Consider the following 6,512-nt stretch of genomic DNA (forward strand, 5'->3'; position numbering starts at 1 on the left):
TACAGCCTCCAAGTGATCAGCCAAGGTTTATCATTCGAAATATGTCCATGATAGCAAGGGAAACACATCCTGATGGCAAGAATTCATGGTATCGGATAATGTGTCCACAGCTGTCAAAATGGTACTACTGGCATGTTTACAGCCTACAAGTAGCCAGGGGTAGCTCAGTGGTTAAGGCATTGGACTACGGTTCGGAAGATCCCAGGTTCAAAGACCACAACCACCAAGTTGCCACTGTTGGGCCCTTGAGCAAGGCCCTTAACCCTTAACTGCTCAGATGTGTAATGAGATAAAAAAAAAAGTAAGTCGCTCTAAATAAGAGCATCTACCAAATGCCCAAATGCGTAATATAAATGTAAATGTACAAGTGTCTCAGCAAAGGGTTATCATTCGAAATATGTCCATAATAGCGCAGAAAACACATCCTGATGGCAAGAGTTTGAGCTATCAGATAAAGTTCCCCCTCTACTTTTCACATACAGATGTGTCCACAGCTGTCAAAATGGTACTACTCACATGTTTACAGCCTCCAAGTGACTCAGCCAAGGGTTATCATTCGAAACATGTCCTTTATAGCAGCAGAAACACATCCTAAAGGCAAGAGTTCAAACTATCAGATAAAGTTCCCCCTCTACTTTTCACATACAGATGTATCCACAGCTGTCAAAATGGTACTACTCACATGTTTACAGCCTACAGTACGAGTGACTCAGCCGAGGTTCATCATTCAAAATATTTGTTAAAGCAAGGAAAACTTTTTCTTGTATGTTTATTATAGCAACAAAAACACATTCTGATCACTGGAATTGTCACTGTTAGGTAATGCGGACAATTATCAAATATCCACAATAAAATATCAAGTACATGTGCGGTTAAATGCACAAACGTTTTATTAAGGGGAAATTTTATATATTGCGTTTAATTAACATATGTATTATGTACACTACATTTAATAATAAATAAATTAAAGAAAAACTAAATGTAACCAAACAACTGTTTCTGCACACTAGTTACTTTTTTACTATATATACTAACAAATGTTCTTATGAAAAATTTCTTTATATAATAACAATTGATAAAATATTTTCACTATATAAATCTCCTGTGATCAATGTGAAAGCTGAATTTTAATTAACATGTGTATTATGTACAGTACATATGTACATTTAACAAATTTAAAAATAAATAAATTAAAGAAAAACAAAATGTAACCAAACAACTGTTTCTTCACACTAGTTACTTTTCTACTATATATATAGCTATACATACACTTAACAAAAATATAAACGCAACAAATTGGTATGGAAGTATAATAGTGCCAAAATTCCTCAAAGCAAAATAGCAGGTTGAATTACATGAACTGAAAAAAAACGTGTTGCAATAAAAATGTTTGAATTTTTCTGCATTGCAATTTGATCTGAATTGAAAAAAATCCTTAGAGCATTTACAATGTTTTAAATTTTTTCCACTGCAATTTATTGTGGTTGTATATTTCAAGTTAAAATGTAATCAAAGCATTTAAAATTCAATGCAAAAATATTCAAGTTACTAAATTGCAATTCAAAAATATTTTCAAGTGATAAAAATACAATCTTCATTATTTTTCAATCTTACAAATTCAGGTCGACAAAATTCAGGTAATAAAATTCAGGTTGCAAAAATTCAGGTCGACAAAATTCAGGTAATAAAATTCAGGTTGCAAAAATTCAGGTAACAAAATTCAGGTCACAAAATTCAAGTCGCTAAAATGCAGGTCTTTACATCCGGGATATCACAGGAAGAGCAGTGGAGAGCCGATTGCTGCTGTCCGTGCCGCAGTGTACTTTAAAGTGTGCTTCCTGCTCCCTGTGCAGTCTACTTCTCAGAAACTACTTACCGATCGGAACGCAGCCCTCTTAACTAACAGGCCGGGTTGCCAGTTGCACAATAAAGTGTGTATGTGTTAAAATTACTTCTCTGCCATAAACACTATATTCAAAGCAAAGCCGGCGCTGTTTCATTCACACGCGCGAGCGATGGGTTTCCCGCCCCTGAGCTCGGTAATGTTCAGTCTGTGGCTAAAATTCTGTACAGCAGCAGAAACAAATTTAGGAAGCAGTGAAACAGCATGGGTTTAGCGCGTGACACCAGAGTAACTGCAGAAGTCTGACTCTGTGCAAATAAACTGATAGGGACAATTCAAGACAAAGAATAAAGACAGATATATACGATAGATAGATAGATAGATAGATAGATACTTTATTGATCCCGAAGGAAATCCCAGATACCCAACAGCAATAGAGACAGTAACAGTAAGACAGGTTATAGACTCCACACTGTATATCTTACAGTCAGTATACAGTCAGTATACACAGGGTAATGTGGGAACTAGAGTTACTAGTGCAATGATGGACAAAAAATATATATAAAAAGTATATAAAGATAATAAATATAAATTACAATAAAAAATAGAAATGGGGTTAATTGCAGTGCAGCCAATGGTGTACAATCTTATATGTGACAAAGTCACAGTGCGACAGGTATTTATAAGGCGCCGTATAGGGCTTAAATCAAACTTCACTCATACACACACATATGAAACAGTCACATATACATACAGTATATACTACTAACTGTTCAAATAACTACATGAAGACTTATGACTTCATACTTAATATTAAACTGAAACTGAAATGTTGTAATTGCGTTGCATAAAATAATTTATATAATTTATTTATATTATATTTTAATCAGACTGACATTAAACCGTACTATCCACACTTTACGTTTTTTTTTTATTACAAAGTTTTTGTGTTTACCTTTATTTATAAGCAATATAAATTTAACAAAGTCAAAACAGCATGTATGTTGTTGCTGCTGCTGAGGAAATTAATCCCCTCTTGTTACTGAATGTGACTGAACATTACCGAGCTCAGAGGTGGGAAACCCATCGCTCTCGCGTGGGAATGAAAGAGCGCTGGCTTTGCTTTGAATATAGCGTTTACGGCAGAGGGATCATTTTAACACATTACACCCTTTATTGTGCAACTGGCAACCCGGCCTGTTAGTTAAGAGGGCTGCGTTCCGATCGGTAAGTAGTTTCTGAGAAGTAGACTGCACAGGGAGCAGGAAGCACACTTTAAAGTACACTGCGGCACGGACAGCAGCAATCGGCTCTCCACTGCTCTTCCTGTGATATCCCGGATGTAAAGACCTGCATTTTAGCGACTTGAATTTTGTGACCTGAATTTTGTTACCTGAATTTTTGCAACTTGAATTTTGTTACCTGAATTTTATTACCTGAATTTTTGCAAATTTTTTACCTGAATTTTATTACCTGAATTTTGTCGACCTGAATTTGTAAGATTGAAAAATAATGAAGATTGTATTTTTAACACTTGAAAATATTTTTGAACTGCAATTTAGTAACTTGAATATTTTTGCATTGAATTTTAAATGCTTGGATTACATTTTCACTTGAAATATACAACCACAATAAATTGCAGTGGCAAAAATTTCAAACATTGTAAATGCTCTAAGGATTTTTTTCAATTCAGATCAAATTGCAATGCAGAAAAATTCAAACATATTTATTGCAACACGTTTTTTTTCAGTTCATGTAATTCAACCTGCTATTTTGCTTTGAGGAATTTTGGCACTATTATACTTCCATAGCCTTGGTACGCCGTAAGGTGAAGCAGCTTTTCGTTTTATTCCGTTCCCATATATGGGGCACTACATTCTTTTTATTCCAATAAAAGGATTAATTGGTATAGAATGAAAAAATATAAGTTCTCCATGTATATTCCAGCAGCTATTTTTTTACAAGTGTATAAAGTTGTCAATAGTCCCATCCTCGCGTAATCATTTTTTAAAGGTGAGAGATGCGGCTTCGCGCCACGTGCTTGCCGCTAGACCAATGAGATGCCATAACGTTGGAACGACATGTAAACATGGTCCAAGATGGCAGCTCCCTGGTCGTCACTATCAAGTAGTGAAGAGGATGAAATTATTGTCAGACCTCCACCAAAAGTCAGTAAAAGGGTTTATAAACAATGCTATATGCATCTCACGTCCATAAAAAAAAAGAAGAAACAAAGGATTTTACACGCACACGGTGGGATACATTTAGAAACTGCATCAAACGGTGGCTTGACTTGCAGGGTGAGAGTCAGAAAATAGCAGAATCATACAAACATTGTCTAGAAATTGAGTTTGATCGTGTGCCCGAAGACACAGGGTTTCACTTCACTTGCTACCGGCGTTTTATTGACAAAAAGCGCTTGGATGCCGCCGAGAAACGATTTTCACGGCACCCTGAAGCTGGTGATGATCATAACACAGACCAGTCTGTGTCATCGGGAAATAGTATTTCGTCAACGTATTGCCCGAAAAAAAACTTAGGTCCAGTACCGGACTGCCGATAGCTTGTTCGGGTCCTGTACTTCCTGCTTTGTGCATAATTTGCAAGAAAACGGACAAGTACATCACTGTGGCAGGCAAACGCCAGAAGGACAATCTTTCACAAGAGGAGACGCTGTCGGCAGGTATAAAGCACACGTTTGATCTTAAAGTTATATGCCATATGCTGAGAACCATAACTAACTTTCAAATACATCAATATTCACATTACATGTACATTATAATGTTTATAGTGCAGTCAGTTTTTGCATAGACAAGAAGCTTTTCTCCAGACTGCTTGTCATAGGTCAAAGAAGGAAGATAGACGTGAGGGAAATTCTCTCCTACTCCTTGGGAACTGTGTCATATCCTTTATTCAGTGCTGATGGTTCTCTTGCAAAAACAAACAAATCAGCTCTCATGGATGTTCTGGAAACCAAAGGTGGAGACTGTTTAGTTGACAGAGTACCAGTAAATGGAGCTATACTTTTTGATGGCATGGCAGTCATTCAAGCCATTCAGTCCATACCAAGTACCTTCGGGGAGCTTGCTGACACTATACTACATTACTTAGTCAAGCTTGCTCTCAAGCACAACTGTACACGGATAGATTTTGTGATAAACAAATATCCAGAAATTAGTATTAAAAATGTAGAACGATTACGCAGAGCTGTTGGTGGCACACAACAGGTAAAAATTTATGGACGGGATCAAAAGACACCAACACAATGGAAGAAGTTTGTTGGATGGGACAAACAAAGAAGCACTGGCAGAATAGCTCTATGTAATGTGGCGAGACGCTGATCTTACCATTTTAGGTAAGGACTTACATTTATACGTAACACTTGGAGACCTGTGTTACTGCATGGCTGTAACAGAGGGTTTACAAACGGTCAGTGCTGTTGAAAATCTGACATGTGATCATGAGAAATGTAACACCAGGTTGTTTTTTCATGCAAAACATGCTGCACAGGAACACCAAACTGTAGTCATCAAGAGCCCTGATACAGATGTGGCAGTGATTGCATTAAGTCTGCAGCCAGATTTACCATGCAGATTGTATTTTTTCACTGGGGTTGGCGACAAAACGAGGATCATTGACTTATGTAAGGTGTCATCAGCTCTCACTTATTGGGATCCATAACTTTTCAGGCTGTGACTTTACAAGTGCCTTTTATGGCAAGGGGAAAAAAAGTAATTTTCTGTTGCTTGCGAGAAAGAGGAATACCTGACTGCATTTAGAAATCTGGGTAGCAGTTTTAATTTGGACCAGTCTACCTTTGAAGTACTTTGCAAATATGTCTGTCACCTATATGGCCAATCATGTGCTAAAAGTCTGAACGATGCACGATACAAAGCATTCTGCATGGCATCATCAGCTTTGCCAGAACGATCCATGCCTCCGACAAGTGATGCTTTGTACCAACACTGCAAAAGGGCAAACTACCAAGCAGCCATAATGAGACATTCTCTTAAAGGTAAAATGTGTGCCCCTTCACCTGTTGGCAATGGATGGCACCTCGAGGATGGGGAATTAACAGTGACATGGATGACTAGAAATCCAGCCCCTGATAGTGTGTTGCAGGTTGTCCACTACAGTTGCAAGCAAGGCAATGTGAGACTGGAAGATGGTCCTGTGTGTCTACAAATCTGTCCTGTACAGATTTATGCCGCTGTCTCAATTGTACAAATGTTTTCCAGGAAACAGAGGAAAGAGCTACATGTGAAGATGGTTCTGATGATAGTGATAAGGATAGTAGTGATGAGTAAAGGTGATCTGTGTCACAGGTTAGTTGGATTTAAGCTGTAATAAAGCCGCTGTAAAATGTTTAATATTAGTCGTTATTGAAAAATTAGTGCAGCAGTCCAGCATCTCAAGTCATTTTAGCCAACTTGGACCAAAAACTGTTTTTATCTTTAATTTTGTGATTCCTAAGTGCCTACTAAACATTTTGATCAATAAAACATAACAAAAATGTTTAAGTTTCAATCTGTTCTTCAGTTTTATTTGGTGCCAATCTGTGAAGTTGAAGTGCGTTATAAAAGAAAATTGCATTATTTCATGGTCTTCCTTCAAAATTGAGTTGATTAAAGGATCAATACTTGTCTCAGATATGTAGCTACATGTATAA

This window comes from Clarias gariepinus, chromosome 5, assembly GCF_024256425.1.
Source record: "Clarias gariepinus isolate MV-2021 ecotype Netherlands chromosome 5, CGAR_prim_01v2, whole genome shotgun sequence".
Taxonomy (NCBI): Eukaryota; Metazoa; Chordata; class Actinopteri; order Siluriformes; family Clariidae; genus Clarias; species Clarias gariepinus.